General features: G+C 43.0%; 1 non-coding gene across 1 annotated transcript; it reads right to left on the bottom strand.

The window, feature by feature from the left end:
- Window positions 1-12080: 12080 nt before the first annotated feature.
- trnaq-cug (transfer RNA glutamine (anticodon CUG)) lies at window positions 12081-12152 on the bottom strand. Its single transcript has one exon. It is a non-coding gene; the product is annotated as a tRNA-Gln (tRNA).
- Window positions 12153-25030: the final 12878 nt, after the last annotated feature.

The raw sequence follows: 25030 nt of genomic DNA, 5'->3' as shown, positions 1-25030 counted from the left end.
GTTATCCGGGGCTGCTTTGAGATGGGCTGAAACCATGTGGTTACAGGAGTCCACTACAACCTCATCGGTACAAGGGTTTGTAGACCATTTTAAAGAAGTTTTCGGACGACCAGTTGATGATTCTTCCACCAGTGACAAACTACTGCAACTATACCAAGGTCGAAGATCGGTTTCTGAGTATTCGTTGGAATTTCGCACTTTAGCCTCTGCAAGTGGGTGGAACGAGAAGGCGCTCATTTCTGTTTACCGACGTGGTCTGAATCCTGCTCTCCGTCTGCAAATGGCGATATATGATGACAGTCTGGGTGTTGAAAAATTTATCCAACAAGCTCTCCGTGTGCATCAACGATCTCAGGGCTGTTATCTAGAAAATCGCCGACCCACTAGTAATTCTCAGTATCCCACGGAAGCTCCGCCCGAAGCAGATGGAGAAAAGATGCAATTGGATACTTACCGACGGTCCCCAGCGGAACGTGCCCGGCGCCGTGAACTCAGGTTATGTCTGTATTGTGGAATGGGAGGACACTTTCGTCAGTCATGTCCGACTCGACCCCCCAGAATGCTTGTGAGTTCTGTCTTTACGGCCGATTCGGTATCAGCCCCACTAACTATTTCAGTGATCTTAAAATCCACGACTTTCCATGTTTCTGCCACAGCCATAGTGGACTCCGGGTCGGCAGGAAACTTCATTTCCGGACGGCTCTGCCAAAAACTCCAGCTCGAGAAATCAGCCACCGCCAGACCATACTCCATCCATGCAGTGACAGGTGAAACCATAAATAAGGGGTATGTCACAGCTCAGATTAAACCCATCATCCTGGGTGTCGAAAATACACATCACGAACTTTTTGAACCTTTCATATTAGAGAACAGTCAGACTGATCTAATTCTGGGTCGCCCATGGCTTATTCGACATCAACCCAATATCAACTGGTCATCTGGTAAGATCCTGAACTGGGGGTGTAGGTGTGCATCCAGAACTGCCGAGTTGGCGACCACATCCATCGTTGATGCACCTAACATTGTCCCAGTAAACTCAACCTCCATCGAAAGCCCCACTGAGAGTCTGTCCGTTTCCATACCTACCTGTTATTCCTCGTTTGCAGATGTGTTCAATCCTGTCGAGGCTGCTAAATTACCCCCTCATCGAGCTTGGGATTGTGCGATCGACCTTGTTCCAGGAGAACCCATTCCTAAGGGACGAATCTACTCCCTGTCTATTCCCGAACAGAAAGCCATGCAACAGTACATTGAAGAGGCTCTGAAACAGGGGTATATCCGTTCCTCCACGTCACCTGCTGCTGCCAGCTTTTTCTTTGTTCCTAAGAAGGATGGCGGACTACGTCCTTGTATCGACTATCGAACCCTGAACAGAATAACCTTGAAGTTCAGCTATCCACTACCGTTGGTTCCTTCCTCACTGGAGCAGCTGCGTGAGGCCAAGATGTTCACTAAACTGGACTTGAGGAGCGCATATAACCTCATCCGAATTCGAGAAGGCGAAGAATGGAAAACCGCGTTCATCACCCCTGCTGGCCACTACGAATATTTGGTTATGCCGTATGGACTGGTCAACGCTCCTTCCATCTTTCAAAGCTTTATGGACGAGGTACTCCGAGATTATCTGAACCGATTCGTAATAATCTACATCGATGACATTTTAATCTATTCCAAGGATCCAGTGGAACACCAACGACACGTCTCCTTAGTCCTCCAACGGCTACGTGAGTTCTCTTTGTTCCTAAAAGCAGAAAAATGCTCATTTCACCAAACTTCAGTCGAATTCCTAGGCTATCAACTCAGTGAAAGAGGAGTACAGATGGACGATCGCAAGACCAAGGCGATCACTTCCTGGCCAACCCCACAGACGGTAAAAGAATTGCAAAGATTCCTTGCCTTTGCCAACTTTTATCGGAGGTTCGTTCACCAGTACAGCCTGCTAACAGCTCCTCTAACGTCACTCCTAAAGGGAAAGCCAAAAACGCTGCTCTGGACTGAGGAAGCCGACCACGCATTCCAGTCTTTGAAAACCGCCTTCACCACTGCCCCTCTACTCCGACATCCTAATCCCGAAGAGATGTTCATCGTAGAAGTCGATGCCTCCACCACTGGAGTAGGAGCAGTGTTGTCTCAGTATTCCAATTTGTCACCCAAACCTATGCCATGTGCGTTCTTCTCCCACAAGTTGTCACCCGCCGAAGTAAACTATGATATCGGCAATCGGGAACTCCTGGCGGTAAAACTTGCGCTTGAAGAATGGCGACACTGGTTGGAGGGCGCCAAACACCCGTTCCTGGTTCTCACCGACCATAAGAACCTCCAGTATCTGAAAGAAGCAAAACGACTCAATCCACGCCAGGCTAGATGGGCGCTTTTCTTCACTCGATTTCACTTCCAGATCTCCTATCGTCCAGGCTCCAAGAACGTCCGAGCGGATGCTCTGTCTCGTCTCCATGCTCCTGAAACTCACCATGAAGAACCCGAGAACATCTTGCCAGAGAAAATCTTTGTCAATCCCATTCAGTGGGACTTAAACGAACAACTGATGGAATTGTCTCGAAACCAACCCAGTCCTACGGAATGCCCAGCTGGGAAAATCTACGTACCCGATGAATTCCGTATATCACTTATCTCCTCAGCGCACTCCTCCGTTGGTACGGGTCACCCAGGAGTCACCAAAACCTGCTCCACTCTCCAAAACTGCTACTGGTGGCCCAACATGCTCCGAGACGTCAAATCATTCATCCAGGGGTGCATCCTATGTGCAATGAACAAAAACCCTCGTCATTTGCCCGCAGGAAAACTCATGCCTCTACCCGTTCCCCAAAGACCCTGGTCGCACATTGGGGTGGATTTTGTGACTGATCTTCCACCCTCCGAAGAGAACACCTGCATCCTGGTGGCCGTCGACCGCTTTTCGAAAGCGTGTAAGCTGATTCCCCTGAGAAACTTACCCACAGCATTTGCAACCGCAGAACTTTTAATGGAACATGTCTTCCAGAATTTCGGCCTCCCAGAGGACATTGTATCAGATAGGGGGCCTCAATTCATTTCAAAAGTTTGGCGAGCCTTCTTTGCACTGATGAATGTCACCGTAAGTCTCACTTCAGGGTATCACCCACAGGCTAATGGTCAGGCAGAACGAAAAATCCAGGATGTCAGCCGTTTCCTCCGAACTTTCTGCCATGCCAATCAGCACCTCTGGAGTCGTTACCTCGTGTGGGCAGAGTATGCCCAAAATTCCCTTAGACAAACCTCCACCAACCTGACTCCGTTCCAATGCATTCTGGGTTACCAACCTCCACTGTTCCCGTGGTCCGGGGAACCCTCAGAAGTCCCAGCAGTTAACGCCTGGTTCCGGGACAGTGAGAGAATATGGAACCAAGCTCACCATCACCTCCAACAAGCCATAAACCGTCACAGTCACTTTGCAGACACTCACCGAAGCAACACCCCCGAATACCAACCTGGACAATTGGTTTGGCTCTCAACAAAAGATATCCGGTTGAGACTACCCTGTCGCAAGTTAAGTCCAAGATACATCGGTCCGTTTCCCATAACAAGACAAATCAATCCAGTTACCTACCAGCTCCGTCTGCCAAGTCACTACCGCATCCACCCCTCATTCCATGTTTCCCTCCTGAAGCCCCATCACTCACCTGTTCCAGTCCCCTCTACAGATCTAGCACAAGATGAAAATCCTCCGGTACCCCCCATTGAAACAGAATCCATCTTCGCTGTAAGAGAGATCCTGGACTCCCGACGTCGGGGTGGTCTACTCGAGTATCTGGTTGACTGGGAAAATTATGGACCGGAAGAGAGGTGTTGGATACCTCGTAAGGACATCCTTGATCCCATGCTACTCACTGCCTTCCACGAACAACACCCTGACAAACCTGCTCCTCGACCTCGAGGTAGACCCCCACGACGTCGGGGTCCTAGGTCCGCTGGCGCGGACGCTGGAGGAGGGGGTAGTGTCAGGAATCAATCAGATTCATTCCCATCCACCACTCAAAGGTCACTCTCCCCGGAATATTAACCAGTCACACCTGTTCACAATCAGTCACCTCGTTACCCAGCCCTATAAAACACTCACGCACACCCCAGTCATTGTCAAGCCTCCAACAGGAGAAGACCGTTACCCACGATTTCCCGAAGTTTCCAAGTCTGCCAACGAAGATCCATCACGTAACTATACTCACCCCTGAATATACTCACCTTTGTCTCCCTGTCTTGCTGTCTCCAGTATTCCAGTCTGGTTCCCTGTTTCCCGAGTCCTGCCATTTGAATCCAAGTGCTCCACGTGTCCACCGAGATCTCCCTGTTCCTCCCTGGATCTGAAACAGAAAAGTATTCGTATCACTGGACATTGTCTACCCACGTCCAACTCTCTGAAGAAGGGTCTGCTCACCTGGGATCCTCTGCACGACGTGATCGTCAACGCACCTGCACATGAACTTTGTCTCTGCACATATATCACTGTAAATAAACTCACGTTTGCTTTCACTTACCTCCGCCTCTGTGCCTGTATCCTGACAGTTTTTGCCTATTCATGTCTTTTTAAATATGTATAACATAGTATTTAAAAAGATAACATAAATATGTATACTGGTGTATAACATAGTATAGTATAACATATATGAATTAAACTTTTTTTTTAAAGGTTTTAGTAAAAATCTTCTTGTGCTCAAAATAATGTAATGAATGACACAAAAAAATACTAAATTAACAACAACAAAAAAAATGGTTTAAGGAGGATATAGCTTAATTAGCGGTCGGCTAATTATCTTGACAGTAGTGGCATGTTTTTTACTGTATATCATGGTAAAGTTGCAGGTTCACATGTACAGAAGAAAACGTGTGCTATTACACGCTAGCTAGCTTTATTGGCATGTTTAATTGTCTAAAAACAAACACTGTTTATGAATAAATAATGATCGATTATACAGTCGTGAAGAATAGACTTACCTGTTGCAAAGATGACGATAATTACTACTGATAACGACTACTTCCTGCTCAGCTACTGTTCGGACGCTCTCGCTTACTGCTCCGTGCTTTGCTCTATCGCTTTTATATTTCTATAATTTATCTCCTTTATCACCTAATTTTAACTTCAGCAAATCAGCACAGTGCTCAAACGCTTGGATTACTACAAAAAAAAGCAGAATTATTTTATTCGACCAGCCTCCCACTGAAAGCTTACATTCCGGGGAAGAGAAAACACAACTGCCTACATTCATAAGGATAAGAAAATGCCTCCTCTGGAATCTACCTGCTGCTCCAACTGCCACAGACTTTTACAAAGGATTGCAATTCTTGAAACAAAGTTAATTGCGGGACCACCAAACCAGACGGAACACACAACAGAGCTTCGTCATGGACGTCCTCAGCATTCAGCCGGTGAGTCCCATGAATCTAGTGCTTCTCGACAGGCCATACTGAGTGTAGAGAAACAAGCCGATCATTTTACTAATCGATGGCACAAACAGGGTGCGAGACCCAAAGGCACTCGAGACATCAGATTGTCATGAGCATCACATATTACTGCAGTAGCATCCTCTACCCCAGATACGGCTCTGACAGGGACTGCAAACACTGGTCTCCTACCACCGCCTATACATCTTGAGAACAGATTTGAAGTATTAATGAATGAGGAATCCCCAAATTTGATGAATGTGATCGCACACAGACAGAATCAGCCAGTAGCTAACACTGATGCTAACTGGGGCTCAAGGTCGAGCAGACAGCGGCACTCAGCTCACACTGCAGCCGAGCCCAGGACTCTGATAGTGGGCGACTCCGTAATCAGAAACATTAATAGCAGGGATACAGCAACGTGCTGCCTTCCACAAGCAACAACTTCTGATGTAAACAGGGAACTTCAGAACATTCTGATGAAACATAAGACTGCAAATCGACTCATCATTCATGTGGGGAAGAATGATATTCATAAAGAGCAGTCGGAACTTCTTAAAAAGGATTTCAATGAACTTTTTGAAACACTTAAAAGACTGAAAGTTCAAACATTCATCAGTGGACCACTCCCAGCAAGAGGAACAAACAGGTTTTCACGGTTGCTTGGGCTTAATACATGGCTGCAAAAAACCTGCAATATAAAAGGAGTGAACTTTATTGATAACTTCAATCTTTTCTGGAGTCAGAGGCAACTGTTTCAACAGGATGGCCACCACCCAAACAAACTTGGTTCAAGAGTGCTAAAGGACAATATCTACTTCTCCCTCCGTCATCCTTCTGCAATGTGTGCCAATCCACTCAACCTGAATGGCACACACACACCTGGATACAGTATGAATGACCACAGGATTTCACTTCAGCACCTGAATGGACATGCGGTTGACACATCACACAAGGACAGTGATAACACCACTCAGCCACAACAACCTCTCACGGACACAATCTCAGCTGAGCCCTGCCCACAGAGCTCACCACGGACAGACTGTGACATACCAGCACTGCTCCAAGATACAGCACCCATAGACGACTTTCTGGAAAACAGCCAGGGAAACCAGGACAGCATATTACAGCCTCCAATAACACCAGAGCAAAAATCCCTCTCACCGGAAACATTATCACTCTCTCCAGCATCTCCACTTCTGTGCTTCTCAGAGAAAATGGAACAACTGGTGCATGCTGGAACTAGACTATCCCACTCTTTTGCTGCGATCCCCCAGATACCAACCAAAAAACGCCAGGCCCCACAACCACCAAAGCCTGCGGGCCCAGCTCGCCCTCCCCCTCCTCCTGTGAGAGCTCTTCGGCCTCTGCCACAGCGCCAGGGCCCACACCCTCCTCCAGCGGCTCGAGGTGAACCAAAAACAACTGATACCAGCTCTCAGTGATATGTGTCGGGTCCCCGCTATGATAACAATAACTTTCTCAAATGTTTACAGAACAAGCGGGAACCCAGTGTGCCTGTATCTTTTTCTATTGCTGTCCGATTACATGATAGAAAGTCTAAGGCCTTCAAAAGCCGTACAGCAAACCCATCTAATCTGGTGCCTATTACACGACATACCAAGATTGCTGTGGGGACAAAAAATAAGACTGTTAAGTTAGCACTTTTAAACATCCGCTCACTTAGAAATAAATCACTTTTAGTCAACGACTTAATAACCACATACAACCTGGATTTTATGTTGCTAAATGAAACTTGGCTAGAAGAAAGTTGCAGTGCAACAGTCCTCAATGAAACAGCCCCTCCTAACTTTACTTGTATGAGTGTCTGCAGAGCTGTCAGAAGAGGCGGAGGTTTAGCTGCTCTTTATAAAGATGTCTATCAATGTAAGCAAATATCATTTGGGAATTACCCGTCTTTCGAGTATCTGGGTATTGTGTTAAAAGGTGCTCCACGCATTTTACTTATCATTGTTTACAGGCCTCCAAAATACTCTCCAGCTTTTGCTGAGAACTTAACAGAACTTTTATCAACAATTTCCTCAGAGTTTGACTGCTTTGCCATTACTGGAGATTTTAACATTCACATAGATAATGAGGAAAACAATATGGCAAAAGAAATCAAAACTGTTTTAAAAACTTTTGATCTGACTCAGCATGTACATGGACCCACACATAATCGTGGACACACTCTAGATTTACTTATCAGTAAGGGTCTAAACATTTCATCAATTGTTATTAAGGATGTAGCACTGTCTGATCATTTTTGTATTTTCTTTGATATATTGATCTCTCCTGCCATTGAAGCTAGATCTGTGTCTGTCAAGAAGAGATGCTTAAATGAGAACACTAGTGTACTATTTATGAAGGCTATATCTTTAATACCAAGCATATCTGCTGACTCTGTTGATTTTCTCCTTGATTCTTTTAACTCAAAAGTTAAGAGTGTAATTGATGATATTGCTCCTGTGAAAGTCAGGAAGAAGAGTGGCAGACAAAAAGCACCTTGGAGAAACTCAACAGCAGTGCAAAATATGAAAAGACAATGCAGAAAAGCAGAGCGCATGTGGCGGAAGACAAAACTTGTAGTCCATTATAACATCTACAAAGACAGCATCCATGCTTTCAATAAGGAACTAAGGAAAGCTAGACAGACTTTTTTCTCGAATATTATAAACAGCAATATAAACAACACGCACACTCTTTTTGCTACTGTAGAGAGACTGACAACACCCCCAAGCCAGATTCCCAGTGAAATGCTCTCAGTGAGAAAGTGCAGTGAGTTTACTTCTTTCTTCTCTGAGAAAATCAATAATATCAGAAAGGTGATCAGCTCATCCTTGAGTTGCGCTGGGGTCAGGCAGATCAGACAACAGCACGAGAAAGTAGCCACTATGTCTGATTTCGAAGAAATTGATGGCAAAATTTTGGAAGAAACCGTACAGCAACTAAAAACATCAACCTGCGCCCTTGACGCACTTCCCACATCTTTTTTCAAAAATGTGTTACACAGCTTAAAAGCAGATCTCCTGGAAGTGGTAAATGCCTCACTTCTCTCTGGGAGTTTTCCGACCTCCCTGAAAACTGCTGTCGTCAAGCCCATATAAGCCCTGGATAAGACCATATTAAACAACTATAGACCGATATCAAATCTTCCTTTCATAGGCAAGATCATTGAAAAAGTTGTCTTCAATCAGCTGAACAAATTCTTAAGCTCGAATGGATACTTTGACCATTTTCAATCTGGTTTCCGACCGCACCACAGTACAGAGGCCGCGCTCATAAAGATAATAAATGATATTCGCTTAAATACTGATACAGGCAAATTATCAGTGCTGGTACTACTCGACCTCAGTGCTGCATTTGACACTGTCGATCACAAAATACTTCTTGACAGGCTGGAAAACTGGGTCGGACTTTCTGGGATAGTCCTAAAATGGTTCAGGTCATACTTAGGAGGCAGAGGTTATTATGTGAGTATAGGAGACCATAAGTCTGAGTGGACATCCATGACATGCGGAGTCCCTCAAGGCTCAATTCTTGCGCCACTCCTATTCAACCTGTACATGCTCCCAATGAGCCAAATAATGAGAAAGAACCAAATCGCTTACCATAGCTATGCAGACGACACACAGCTCTACTTATCCCTATCGCCTAACGATTACAGCCCCATTGACTCCCTTTGCCAATGCATTGATGAAGTAAACAATTGGATGTGCCAAAACTTTCTTCAGTTAAACAAAGACAAAACTGAAGTCATTGCGTTTGGAAACAAAGATGAAGTTCTCAAGGTGAACGCATACCTTCAGTCTAGGGGTCAAAAAACTAAAAATCAAGTCAGGAATCTGGGTGTGTCTCTAGAGTCAGACCTTAGTTTCAGTAGTCATGTCAAAGAAATAACTAAATCAGCATATTATCACCTGAAAAATATTGCAAGAATTAGATGCTTTGTTTCCAGTCAAGACTTAGAAAAACTCAGTGGTGGTAAGTAACGAAGTAGAAATACTTCGTTACTTTACTTAAGTATTTTTTTCGGGGATCTGTACTTTACTTGAGTATGTTTTATTTGCATCTACTTTTACTCTTACTCCACTACAATATTAAAGACAAAGTTTACTTTTTACTCCGTTACATTTCCCAATGCTCGCTCCAAGTATTTAATACACTGGCTTTCCAAACCAATGAAAAACTTGGTTTTATTTTGAAAAAAAAAACGCACGAGCTCTTTGCAAGCATACACTCTCATTAGCAGTCAGTTCGCCATTGTGGAAGATGACCGCAGAAACAGGTGAAGGTGCAGCTCTGCCCAGCAATGATCCTGAGATCCCTTGTATCTTGCACATCTTCTGTTTGATGCAGCTAATGTTATGGAACATGTCTATTGCAGAGCTGCCAACTCTCACTCATTCAGTGTGAGACTCACGCAATTGACACTTTCCACATGCTCTCACGACACACATCCATTTTCTCACGCAGAGAAAAATCGCGAAGCAAAGAGGACATTGACACCGACAGACAGGACAGAGTGGGTTACTTTTGATATGAAATAAATTCTCAGCTCTCAGATTCTGTCAATTTTATTACGAAATTCAAACAATAAATACCATTTTGGAGCTTTTAAATGTGACGTGACAGATAGCTAGCGCCTGCTATGGGGTGCCGTTAATCTCTTTACTACTAGTTAATTGTAAATAAAAGCAAATGAACAATAATAGGTAGCCTGTGTTGAAAGATACAGTACAACTTACCGAAATGTATATACCTTATACATAATATCAATAAATCAGTGTTTTTCAACCGCAGGAAGAGGTCAGTAAAACAGCTGGAGAACAATATATTACATAACGTTACATTTACCTCAGAAAAAAAAAAAAAAACATTTAATGACCATAGCACGTTAGTTTGCTAGAAAAATTTGTATTTTATAATATATTTAATATTAGTATAAATTAGTATTTTGCTAAATATGTGCACTATATATTTATTATATTTTTTACTTATATCATTAAAATATTATAAAGTTGTTATTATAATAAAAATCACATGTATTTTTAACATGTAATAATACCAGCTGACAGGGCTCTCTGTAGCCTATGTTTACAGAATTAGGTGAGATTTTCTTAATTTAAAAATTAACATGCATCTACTGTACCAAATATTTATGAAAATGAATCTATATTGAATCAAGATCGGAATCAAACCACAATAATTGAATTGAAATTGTAAAATTTGTATCAAAGAATGACCTACCAGTCATTGCACCATAATATGCTGTCACTAAACTTAATGAAATTGTTTAGAATTGATGCAAGGTGCTTCATTGTCTCTTATGATTGCAAATCTAACAAATTCTTAATTGCAGTATCTAATAATTTGTTCAATTAAAACATTGCATATCACTCCCAAAACAATTGATCTGTTTAATTATTTATATTTATAGTTTGAATATTTACTTTTTACTTTCGGTACTTAAGTACGTTTTAAATCGGATACTTTTGTACTTTTACTCAAGTGATGTTTGAATGGAGGACTTTCTACTTTTACTGGAGTAATTTTTTATTTAGGTATATATACTTTTACTCGAGTATAATTTTTGAGTACTTTTACCACCCCTGGAAAAACTTGTGCATGCTTTCATCACCAGTAGGGTGGATTATTGTAATGGACTTCTCACTGGCCTTCCCAAAAAGACCATAAGACAGTTGCAGCTCATACAGAACGCTGCTGCTAGGATTCTGAGCAGAACCAGAAAATATGAACACATCACACCAGTCCTCAGGTCTTTACACTGGCTGCCAGTTACATTTAGGATTGATTTTAAAGTATTATTACTGGTATATAAATCATTCAATGGCCTAGGACCTCAATACATTGCAGATATGCTCAATGAATATAAACCCAACAGATCACTCAGATCATTAGGATCACATCGGCTAGAAATACCAAGGGTTCACTCTAAGCATGGCGAGTCTGCTTTTAGCTACTATGCCAGCCGCAGCTGGAACCAGCTTCCAGAAGAGATCAGATGTGCTCCTACAGTAGTCACATTCAAATCCAGACTCAAAACACATCTGTTTAACTGTGCATTTACTGAATGAGCACTGTGCCACTGTTCGTCCGACTGTTTGCACTGTATTTTATTTTATGTTTTAATTATTCTGATTTCATTTGATTATTTCTGTATTTTATCTTTTATTCCAAACTGTTTTAATTATTCTGATTTCTTTTGATTATTTTAATTTCTTCTATGTAAAGCACTTTTAATTACCATTGTGTATGAAATGTGCTATATAAATAAACTTGCCTTGCCTTGCCTAATAATAGCGGTCGCCGATTGGTCAAAAGTAAGCCACAGGAGCAGAGCCAGGAGAGAAACGCGATTGGTCAAAAGTAAGCCACAGGAGAGAAAGGCGATTGGTCAAAAGTAAGCCACAGGAGAGAAACACGATTGGCTCACGTGGGCTTACTTTGGGCTTACTTTGGCTCAATCGGTAGGAAGCAGTAGGCGCAAGCGAGAGGTAGTGGGATCGATGCCTGCATTCTCCAGTGCTGTCCATCCTTTTTACGCCCCCCTTCAAGGGGCACTACCTAGATGAGCTCTTGCGGCTCAGTGCTGCCGAAAAAGTTTTTTCAAACGAGGTACTGCACACATTCCTGGTAAAAGCAGGTCCCACCGAGATTTGAACTCGGATCGCTGGATTCAGAGCCCAGAGTGCTAACCATTACACCATGGAACCTTGGCGTGTGTCAACTTTTCCCATGAGCAGCAGGATTTAGGTCATTGAGTCCAGAAGCACGATAGCAAGGATTTAAGTCATTGAGTCCAGAAGCACGATAGCAAGGAGCAAATGAAGCCTTTGCTTTTTAAGCCCATGTTTCCCCAATTCCGACTCGGTTTGAGAGTGCCAATTTCACCGCCACGTCAGCAGTTGCGCATCACCTCTGTTTTTTCCCTCCCTTCCGCAAAGAACCTAAAAAGGTTCCACCGAGATTTGAACTCGGATCGCTGGATTCAAAGCGCAATTTTTTGATTAAATCTACAATTAAAAGGTAGCCAGTGCAAAGTTGCCAGCAGAGAGGAAATGCGTCCTGTTTTTTTGTGGTCATTGGAAATCACGCTGCAGCACCTGCACACGTGCTAGGGATCGCGCCTCGTCTTTGTCTTTGAGAGCGATGGACACCTTCTCTCCATCATCCAGGGGAATTAGCTCAAATGGTAGAGCGCTTGCTGCGCAAAAGAAGGGGCCCAATCTTTGCGCCCCCGCACACAAGCCAAAAAGACGCGAAAAACGAGAATTTGCCCACAAATTTCCCCTGCAACATTATTAGGGCTATATTCCTGTGCGTTATAGTCACATTTGAAACAAGTCACCCTCCGCGGGCTGGATTCGAACCCGTGTTCTGCGTGTGATCAACTGCGCCTGCGTCTTCATTTATCTATGACATCATTATATTGATTTATATTTTTTTGTGTGTATTATTATTATTTTTAAATATTGCACATTACATGTTGTTGATTATTTATTAAAATGAATAAAAATGGAGGGATATGATTTGATTGACATGATTTATCAGATTTGTTTTAAGACACTTCAAATGTTTTATTAAATGTTTTTTTTTGTGTATATTATTTTTAAAAAATTGCATATTACATGTTGTTTATGATTGAATAAAATGAATAAAAATGTTTCTTCAAATATGTGTGTTTTTTGTGAGGGATATGATTTGATTGATATGATTTATTAGATTACTTTAAGACACTTTAAATGTTTTATTAAAATGAATACACACAAATATTTCAATGACACTCAAAATGTTTTATTAAAATGAATACACAAATATTTAAATGACACTTTAAATGTAAAAAAACAAATATTAAAATGAATACACACAAATAATGAAATGAGTACACAGACACAAACACACATATATATATATATATATATATATATATATATATATATATATATATATTTATATATATATATATATATATATATATATATATATATAGGACAATATGAAAGACTGGGTGGAACCATGTACAGTAATATATACAAAATATATACAGGAAAAAAGCAAATTGTTTATTGAGGAGGTGGAGTTTGGCTTGTATTTTGCTGGCGCTGTTCTGCCAACCAGTCATCTAAAGATTTTCCATTTGAGGCACGCAAGCAAAATGTGGCATTACCATATCGGCTATGGCCAAACTCTTTGGTTTTGGGCTGCCCACATTTGCTGCACATGTTAAAGGTTACCCCTCGCACATACTTCCTCTTATGGACTCCGCTTTCCGTCTCCTGGGCCCGCCGGCGCCTGTTCCCCTGGGTGTAACGGGAAACAGGAGCAGCAGACACAGGAGCAGGTGGAGCTGGGCCTGCACCGGATGTTGAAGCACCAGAAGGTGGAATCACCATTGACACGGTCATGTCTGGGTTAAGGACTAGTGACAATGACCCAGGTGCTGAAATGGGCTGCACAACTCCTGATGCTGTGGGGGCATTTGCAATGGGGCACACCATGGTGGTGGCAGCAGCAGGCCGTCGACCTGGTCGCAGAAGAGGAGCCTGTCCTTCTCGATTTGGCGGAAGGGTAAATGTATGTTTTGGGCGTGAGGTCGATGCCGCTTCATCCAATTTTTCCCTCGGTGGAGGAAGCTGCGTATCAGCCACAGCAATTGGGTCAGGTGGAGTCAGTCCCTGAGCGAGGACACTCATTTCCTGTTTTTTCTGCTGCCGTTGAAACCTGAAAATAAATTACATGTATTATATATATGTTTAAAAACGTATTCAGTTAATTTGAAGAAAATAATGTGCCTTGCTTACCACTGAATGAGTGTCTTCTGGTTTAGCTCAAACAGCTGGATCATTGTTTCATCCATCAGCCTGTGATTGTTAAGCACCAGCTCTCGGATGTGGTGGTAATCCGAGAGGATTTTAGACCACCTGGGGCGGCAAACTCCAGCCTTCTTGGTCGGCGACTTGTGTAAAGCACACAGCTTTGTACAAATGGCCTCAACCAAGCGGCTGGTGCTGGGCCACTGTGCTGGTCCCCCGGGATGTCCAATCAGACACCGTTTTACACTCTCCACACCCGGTGTGACTCCGGACCGCTTTGGTGCCTTAAAGCGTCCATGTGTCAGCTGAGGCTGATGTCGAGGCTGATAGTTGACCCGCTGTTTGTCTATGTCATGGAGAGCTGTCCACAGCTGAATGGCCTCTGTCACCTGCAGGTCAGTGAGGTAAGGAGCCTCACGAAGACCAACCAGGTAACCTGCCATATCCTGGACCTTGTCCCACCCAGCAATGCCATCGGGCCCAATGACTGCTCCCTAGTAAATTCAGATTAATGTTAATATATGTGGAATAAAACGAGATTGAAATTAAATAAAGCCCTTAAAGTGTTTTACCTGAGCCTCGTCGGAGAAACTGCTTCCAGTGTCAGATGGCTGTGACAACACTGAAGGGGCAGGGGCAAGTTGGTGTCCTTCTCTAGTTGATGTGGATGGCTCAGCCAGTGACACGTCAGCCATTGATACATCAGCCAGTGATGCTGGGGACTGAGGCTGAGGCAAAGATGAGGGGCTGTTTGCGAGATCATGGCAGGGGTCATTCTCGTACAGCACTGGAACTGTGATGTCCTCCGTGATCTCTTCCTCAAACCCCTCATCTTGCAGGTCTTGGTCATCAATTTCCTCCACCAGCCTGTCTTCATCCTCTGGGTTCTGGAGCACTGGAGTCAGTGTTTTGCCAGTCTGGCTGTAAAGGTACTCTATTCCTAGCAATTCACCTACGAGAATAAAAGGGGAAAAAATATGTCTTAATATTTTGTCTAGTACATTTAAGGCTAAATTGATACTTAGTAGAGTATTACAAAATAACAAATTAATGAATGTCTTGCCTGTATATGCTCCAGGAGGGCGATAGCGCTCATCCCAGGGCTTCCCAAAGACTGTCTTGCTAAGCTGGTCCACAACCTCTCTCATGGCACTGCCATATGACCGGATGGAGGACGCTCCTTTTATGGCATCTTCCATCCGGTCATCATTCCAACGCATCAAGCCCTCAAGGAGATAGGCTTGAAAATGCGCATCACTGGCACTGGTTCCTAAAAGTAAAAAAAAAAAAAAAAAAAGGGTTTTATATGTCACATATGTACAATATATTTACTACACATGAGGTGCTATGAAGTAGCTGGTTACATGTAATAGAGTTATGTAATTACATAAAAAAATTATTGTCATTATAACCAGAGTTATTAGTGATTTGTGAGGCAAGACAGCTTTGTCAATGCTTTTATGACATCAGAAAAGAACTGTAAAAGTGTGACATTTATTAATGTGACATTAATTTAACGTAATGGAAGCAGTTACAGTGCTTATATTTTTTTACAGAAAAATTACTAATCCATATGTATGTAATACCTGGAATAAAACGGTTCAGGTGGAGGTGGAATGACTCCAAGGAGGTAGAGCCTCGAGCACACCTGTAGCAGCACAGCTCCACACCGCCTTTCTTCAGTGTCCCCATCTTTATGTAGAGCGGAAAGTGCTCTGGGTCTTGGATACACTGTACATGCTTCCGCTGTTCTTTCCATATCTGCTGGATCCGTTCATGGTTCAGAAGTGGAACTCCCAGAGTATCCTTCCCGTCCGCACTGTCAAACTGATCAATCAGTGACCCAATCAATATGGTGGTCTCCTCCTCCCCCCTGGTCCTCCTCCGGCAGTGCAGTGCCAACTCCCTCCGGTTAATGCGAGCACTGACCGCCTTTTCTGAGATGTAGCCAGTCTTCTTTGCTGCCAGCTCACCCTCCTTTGCACGGCGAAGAGCAGCCACATCCTCTGAATCCCACTGGAATATGGACATGGATAGACGTGCCATGAAGATCCCATAGAGCGGATGAGCCTCTGTCGTGACACCTGCAGCAAATCGCCGCATGAAATGCCAGATGTCCAGGCGCACTTCAAGCTCATCCCACTCCGAAAACATGGCCTTCACCTGAGACTGGCCGTGCTGATCTCTGTCCACGTACATCACCTTTGGGGATGCCTCTCCTGCCTCTCGGTAGCGTTTCATTAGGCCAGCTGCCATGGGGTCCAGTGCATGTCCCTCGGCGGCTGTTAGGACAGAGACAAGGACTTGGCCGTGTTCGTTACCAACATTTGTGCACCAGGCAGCTGTTCCTGAAGCAGCACCGGCAAGTTTTTTTGTGACCTATTGAAGAAAAAAAAGATTTTTAAAAACAAAACAAAATAAAAACTCATAACTGTGCATTATGTACACACACACACACATATCCATATCTGGACAATTTCTGGATATAAACAGGGCTGTGATACCTTTTTTGTGGAGTCCATCTTGAGAACACAGCCAAATACAGATGTTATTTTGGCCTTGACCTCGTCCAGTCGCCCCAGAACATCCCTGGCGTACACAGCTAACAGCCACTTATTATTATTATTATTATTGTTAGACTTTATTGTCCACCTTGGTGGAAATTTGTCTTTGACTTCTCCAAACATATATGCATCAGTGACACAACAGTTAAAATGACAAAATACACACAGTTTAAAAGTATGACACTACCACCGTCAACATACAACAACAGAAAATGGAAAGCAGCGCAGCCGATTAGAAGTTATATAAAACACAAAGACGCTTTCAGTTTAAATTAAGTTCCTGTATGGCATGGGGAATAAAGGATCTCTTATAAATGTTCCGGCTCGCCCTTGGGACCCTGAATCTACGGCCAGATGGGAGCAACTCAAACTCTGAGTTGAGTGGGTGTAGGGTGTCTGCTGATATCTGTCTGGCCTTCCTGAGTACCGCCCTATCATACACATCCCCAAGCTGCCTTTGTGACTTGCCAATCACCTTCCCTGCAATATTAACAATTTTGGAAAGCTTGTTTTTGTCTTTCACATTCAGATTGCCATACCAAGCTGTTATATTGAACTGTAAAATGCTTTCTACCAGACCCCTATATGCCATCTCAAGAATGTGTTGACTGACCTTGAAGCTCCTCAGCTTTCTAATTAAAAACAATCGCTGGTTAGCTCTCTTAAAAATACTCTCTGAGTTAACATTAAAACTTAAAGTGCAATCAATGATTGTACCCAAGTACTTAAAATGTTCCACTACTTCCACAGGCCGGCTGTTAAGTACAACAGGGGTGATGTTACTGGCCCCTCTTGGTTTCGTTCGTATTATAAGTTCTTTTGTTTTAGTCACATTAATTTCCAGTTTAACAGTCTGACACCAGTCCTGCAGTAAAGTGACTTGGCTAAAATAAGCTTCCTCATGTGCTGCATTATTTTCTGTGAGAAGTCCTACCAAGGCCATGTCATCAGCATACTTAAGTAAACTAACATTGGTGCTGTGCACAGTCATGTCATTTATATAGATTGAAAACAACAGAGGTGACAACACGCAGCCTTGTGGTGCTCCAGTATTTATGACAAGCTCATCTGAGTAGACCCCATTCATTAAGACTCTCTGAGGGCGGTCAGTTAAGAAACTTCTAATCCAGTGAATGAGCCCACCATTCACATTCATCCTATGAAGTTGTTCTAAAAGAATATCAATTTGCATAGTATTAAAAGCAGATGTAAAATCAATAAAAAGAACCCGAGCAAGTGCTTTTGGTTGTTGCAGATGTTTAGCTATTTGATTTACAAGAGTAAGAGTTGCGTCCTCTGTGCCCCTGTGTGACCTATAGGCAAATTGAAGGGGGTCAAGTTGATTCCCAACAGAAGCCATAAGATGGGTGCTGACCACTCTCTCCATACACTTGGCTAAGAGTGGAGTGAGTGCCACCGGTCTAAAGTCTCCAAGGTCTGTAGCCCTAGAGACCTTAGGCACAGGTATTATTGTGGACTTCTTCCATACGTTTGGAAAAACACCACAATTCAGCAAAATTTGGAACAGCTGAGTAAGAACCCCTTTAAGCTGTTGAGAGCATACCTTTAGCACCCTTCCTTGGAGGCCATCAGGCCCAGGGGCTTTGTTTGGTCTGATTTTAGAGAGACACATGGCTACTTCTTCTTCAGAAAGCTGTATATGTTCATAACTACCAATCTGATCACAGGTAATATTGCACCCTATTTTTGGGTCTCTCACATCGTATCTTCCATAGAAAATGTTTAAATCATTAACAAATTTGCCACAATCTGCCACGTTTACACTTTGTTTTTTTCTTTCCCTACCCATTATTGTATTTAATCCCTCCCATGCTTGTTTTGCATTGCCTGTACAAAATCTTTGCTCAACCTTATTCTTAAAATCTATTTTTGCTGTAAAAGCTTTACGCTTGAAATCCTTCTCTTTCTCCTTTACTAAGTCAGCTTCTCCTCTCAAAAATGCAGCCCTTTTCTCATTCAGACACATTTTAAGATCCTTTGAGAGCCATGGCTTGTTATTACTAAACACTTGAACTATCTTGGAAGTGATAACAGTTTCGTCACAGAACTTGATATAGCATGTGATTGTGTCTGTCAATTCGTGATGATCAGAGCATGCGTCAAAAAACATGCGCCAATCTGTAGAGTCAAAATAATCTCTGAGCTCCTCCTCCCCATCCTCAGTCCATTGACGTACAGTTTTCAGGAGTGGTTTTTCACGCCTGACTTTCTGTCTGTATGTTGGAAGGAGATGAATGACATTGTGATCGGACTTACCAAGAGGAGGGCGACTCACTGCCTTATATGCGTCTGGGATGTTACCGAAGCACTGATCCAGTATGCGAGTGGAGCGAGTGGGCGTGGTGACATACTGCTGCAGAGTGGGTAGATGAGGTGACAGCTGACATGTGTTGAAATCCCCCAAAATAAACACTGGCTGATCTGCTGATCGGGAGAGAGCAGCATTGAAGCTGTCGGTTATTATTTCCGCAGCTTCTTTGTTATTAGGCCCTGGGACATAAACAAGAATAATGGTGATTTGCCCAAACTCCCGCGGACGGTAAAACGGCCTGATAGATACAGACAGCAGCTCATAGTCTCTAGTGCACACTCTCTTGAGTACTTTGAATTGTGAAGCCCAAGCGCTGTCAATAAACATACAGAGTCCTCCCCCGATGGATTTTTGAGATGACACCTTATCACGATCTGCTCTTATAACTGTAAATCCCTCCATATCAATGCAAGTGCTGTCCTCGTGAAGCCATGTCTCTGTGAAGCAGAGCAAATTACTCCTCCGAAAATCCTCATCAAACCGGAGACGTGTTGTGATCTCATCCAGTTTATTATTTAATGATCTGACGTTTGACAGAGTTATGATGGGAAGCGGGTGTCTGTTTCCTCGCCTTCTCAACCTGTTACGAACGCCCCCCCTCGAGCCTCTTTTTTTCGTTTTCCTACCTTGGGCTTTTCCATGAGGGGTTGATGATACGTGATTTAAGTCCACAGACACAGCTTTATTCCTTAGGGCAAGAAGAAATTCCCTCGAGTATTTAATCAGTGGCGACGTTCGTTCACTTCCTTCATTGTTCCCGGCTAGGGCAAAGTTCTCTCTAACGACAGCATATAGGATAAAAAAGATCACCACTGCGCGCAAGTAATCCATTTCCATGTTGCTTAACTCAAGGACGTGAACAAAACAAAAGTTTACAACACGATTAACGCCAAAAATTCACAAACAACAAACAAACGAACGGAGAAGCACAGGGTCAGCAGCCGTGCCGCGCCCCCTAGTTCCACTTAGGTTTAGGAAGGGCAGGTAAAAGGGGAGGCTCAGCAAACACAGGAGGCTGCACAAGGGAGGACCTTGTGAATGGTTCACAGGCAGTCAGGTACTGCAGGACACGCTGTGTCCATGCCTCACTGTGTTGTTCCATCAGCTTCTTGTAGAGCTGAGTCACACTGTTGCCCAGTGTCCTCTCCCTCATCATCCTCACCACCCGGTTGTCACATGAGTATCTAAAGAAACAACAGTATAATCATGCAAATGCTTTGGTTGGAAAAAATAACACAAATAAAAGCGCCTGATAATGAATGATTGTCATTATGAATTACCTGTATGTCAGCAAAGCTGGAAACTGACTGCGGTGGCCCATATCCAGCTGTCCTAAGATGTCCTCATTCCAAGCTGGATACTTCTTTTTGCAGCGTTTGCACTCCAGATACTCAGTGGCAAGGTCATACCACCCATCAATGTCCAAGACCTTGCGCACGGTACGGTAAAGTCCTGCCGCTGTAAGTCTGTGCTTACCACAGTCTGGGCGAACGCAGACAAGAGGAAACAACCACATCTTTAGCGGCATCCATAAGAAAATGGGCCGACAGAAGAAGAGGTCAGGTGAGGCGGGTGGCTGGGTGTTTATTAAAGGGGGCTGAGGAGGATACCACCAAAGCTTCAGCTGGGACACTATTTCTGGCTTTCCGGTTCGCATGTTGGCCTTAAACAGTGTGTTCCGGATCCACTCATGCTGGAAAGGTGGAAGATGATCTCTCCAGTGACTAGGAAGCTCAGCTGGTGGCTGATGATGAGGAAGAGCTGGTGTCTGTGCTGTTTCCGCTGATGGAGACGGACCGGCACAGGCCTCTGAGTGAACAGTAACATAAACAATATAAGGATGACTGTTATTTGATAGTAATATGCCATAAATGCAGTGCACAAACAGCCGGCGAAGCAGTAATTTTAAACAAGTATTAATAATAATTATGATTATATTTAGGAATAACAGTGAAGAAAATGGTATTAGTGTCAAGAAGCAAAGAACACAGTGTACACTTTATTGATGTAAGGAATATGGGATCAATATAGCTCTTTGAGAATGAGGATTAGATGGAATGAAAGAAGGAAAATGAGTCGTGATGAATTCAGTAAAAAAAAGTATGATGCCCACAGACATGAAGCATGCACACAGACACAATAAGGAAAAACGGTTCCTCTAATTATTAGAACAATGAATCTCCACCATCCTGTCTGCTCAGGTTGAGTGAGTGAGAAGAGCAAGCGGTGTGAAAAAGTTATCCAGTGATTGTTTAGCAACAGGTAAGTTCGGAAACGCAAATAAATACACTGACACCTTTGGACATCCTTAAGGTTTGGAAGAAGTGCACTCAAAGAATGCCTCCCGCTTGAGGCATGATGTCACATAATTCTGTATTGTAAACAAAAAATATTTTAAAATGTTTATTTATTTTCAAAAATAATGATTCTCAGTGGGTTTCCACAAAACATTCTTATAATATTTGCATTTGTGTCATATGCCACACCTGTATTTAGCTGTGCTTCACATTGTGATGCAGCAAATACCAGCTCCTCATCATCATCTTCAGCAGTGGGAATGGAAGTGCCTGGAGCACAAATGTTAAAACTATTACTGTGATCAATACATGGAGACAAACATATGTAAGATGTTGCTTACTTACCAGTAGCGAAAATCTGCTTTGGGACCAAATGTTTGGCTGGGGGTTCTGCTGCCGGAGGAGGTAAAGTGGACTGCAGTAATGGATCTGGAAACAACAAGTGGACAAGTTTGCCATGACGATAAATGAATACATGTAGAACTGCTGTAGGGAAAATTCTATATTTACACTCCTACTCACAGGGTTTAACTGGTGACATTAGTTTTTTTGCCAGCTGTGAAGGTGACAAATGTTTGCCACGCGCCAACAGTGCTTTCACAGTGGCGGTCTGCTGTAAACCAGTTTGGATGGCTGTAGGTGGACGTGCAGAGGCACTAGAGGTTGCAGGTGGACGTGCAGAGGTACTGGAGGCTGCAGGTGGACGTGCAGGCTGATGTACACTGGTGCCCATATCAGAAGCCCGTCTTTTCAGGACATACGCCTTGAAAATGGCCATGTTAGTGTTGGGCCTGGCATCTGCCTTAACCAAGTACCTGATGAGGGATTCGGCCTCATTGCTCTGGTCTTCATAAACATCCTTCATGGACCGGCCCTGAAAGTCACCAAACTCCACCATCAAGCAGCCCTGGTCTCCAGTTGCCCGGGCTTCTGCTTGCATTTTCTGCTTCCTCTTATACTTCTCTACTTCTTCTGCCATCTCTCTAATATGAGAAGTGTACTGTAGGAACAGTTGTTTATTTTCTGACAGGGGGGTTGTCTGCGCTTTCTCACTGGAAATGCTGAGCACCAAATACACTGCGTACCCCAGAGAGTTTTCCAGGAGCCATCTAAATCTCTGACCCTGGTACATCCCAAACTGAAGTTTGCAGTGAGCCAGTACTAAAAACTGGTCACTGGGATCTCCACCGTTTGTGCAGACAAAAGTACTTGCCTCTGCCAGCACCTCCTCCTTCGATTTGGCCCTTCCAGACACCACATTTTGAAGTTGCTTCGCCTCCGCCGATGGCGCCATGAGGAGACGGTTTGATGTTGCTGACTGGCGACGAAAAACGGGGTATGCGTACATTTTCTGAAATGAAAATCAGAAAGAGACTATTACCTGTGTCAATCTAAAAGATACCTGTATGTTAAGTGTGATACAATAATTTAGCAAACTACACAGCAGGACTTAAATCATGTTTTTCAGGCATTTTGGGTGACAATATGGAAAGAAATTATATGAAATATTAGATATTATTATGAAAATCTTGGCAATTACTACTAACTCCCATTATTACACTTCTTTTTTCATTACATGTTGTCCCAAGAATACATTAATATGCAAATTAGATACATAGATACATTGTATAAAATGGGAAAACCCGCTTATGGCCATTTTACACACATATTGCATAAAGCAAAATGGAAGTCTATATCAAATCATTCTGTTATCTTTTATAACATAGTTGGGAATCATCTTCATACAAAGTTTGGTATATAAAATCCTGAAACCTAAACAATTTCAGGATATAAAACACTGATATAATTAAGCTATATCCTCCTGAGACCAAAAAAAGTGTAGTTAATTTAGTATTATGTGTGTCATTACATTGTTTAGAGCATAAGAAAGTTTTTTGCAAAAACGTTTTTTTTTTTTTATAATGTTCATATAGGTTATACTATGTCTTCTGTAGAGGACACTAGGACTCATTTTTTATTATTATTTTATTTAAAGACATGAATAGGCAAAAACAATGTTTTTTTTTTTAGATCACGTCTTTTTAAATAAAATAATAATAAAAAATGAGTCCTAGTAGTGTCCTATACAGAAGACATAGTATAACCTATATGAACATTATAAAAAAAAAAAAAAAACGTTTTTGCAAAAAACTTTCTTATGCTCTAAACAATGTAATGACACACAAAATACTAAATTATTAACTAAACTTTTTTTGGTCTCAGGAGGATATAGCTTAATTAGCGGCCGGCTAATTAACTTAACAGTAGCTACATGTTTTCTTTTCTGTATTTTATCATGGGAAAAGTTACAGGTTCACAGGTACTGAAGTAAACCTGTAATATACACGCTAGCTAGCTATATTGGCATGTCTAATTTTCCAAAAATACACAATGTATATGAATAAATATTAAACGATTATACAGTAATGAAGAATAGCCTTACCTGTTGCAAAGATGACAATAATAGGAGCCGCTGATTGGTCAAAAGTACGTCACAGAAGAGAAACACGATTGGTCAAAAGTAAGCCATGGGAGAGAAACGCGATTGGTCAAAAGTAAGCCACAGGAGAGAAACGCGATTGGTCAAAAGTAAGCCACAGGAGAGAAACGCGATTGGTCAAAAGTAAGCCACAGGAGAGAAACGCGATTGGTCAAAAGTAAGCCACAGCAGAGAAACGCGATTGGCTCACGTGGGCTTACTTTGGGCTTACTTTAGCTCAATCGGTAGGAAGCAGCAAGCGCAAGCGAGAGGTAGTGGGATCGATGCCTGCATTCTCCAAGGCTGTCCATCCTTTTTACGCCCCCCCTTCAAGGGGCACTACCTAGATGAGCTCTTGCGTCTCAGTGCTGCCGAAAAAGTTTTTTTGAACGAGGTACTGCACACATTCCTGGAAAAGCAGGTCCCACCGAGATTTGAACTCGGATCGCTGGATTCAGAGCCCAGATTGCTAACCATTACACCGTGGAACCTTGGCGTGTGTCAAATTTTCCCATGAGCAGCAGAGATTTAAGTCATTGAGTCCAGAAGCACGATAGCAAGGAGCAAATGAAGCCTTTGCTTTTTAAGCCCATGTTTCCCCGATTCCGACTCGGTTTGAGAGTGCCAATTTCACCGCCACGTCAGCAGTTGCGCATCACCTCTGTTTTTTCCCTCCCTTCCACAAAGAACCTAAAAAGGTTCCACCGAGATTTGAACTCGGATCGCTGGAGTCAAAGCGCAATTTTTTGATTAAATTAAATTAAAAGGTAGCCAGTGCAAAGTTGCCAGCACAGAGGAAATGCGGCCTCTTTTTTGTGGTCATTGGAAATCACGCTGCAGCACCTGCACACGTGCTAGGGATCGCGCCTCGTCTTTGTCTTTGAGAGCGATGGACACCTCTTCTCCATCATCGAGGGGAATTAGCTCAAATGGTAGAGCGCTCGCTTAGCATGCGAGAGGTAGCGGGATCGATGCCTGCATTCTCCAGTGCTGTACATCCTTTTTACGCCCCCCTTCAAGGGGCACTACCTAGATGAGCTCTTGCGACTCAGTGCTGCCGAAAATGTTTTTTCGAACGAGGTACTGCACACATTCCTGGCAAATGA

The sequence above is a fragment of the Siphateles boraxobius genome, unplaced genomic scaffold (assembly GCF_051911475.1).
Source record: "Siphateles boraxobius isolate OS27281-9 unplaced genomic scaffold, OSU_SipBor_1 19, whole genome shotgun sequence".
In the NCBI taxonomy this organism is placed as follows: Eukaryota; Metazoa; Chordata; class Actinopteri; order Cypriniformes; family Leuciscidae; genus Siphateles; species Siphateles boraxobius.
Note: the sequence above shows the minus strand (reverse complement) of the source record. Positions and strands in the feature narration are given on the sequence as shown.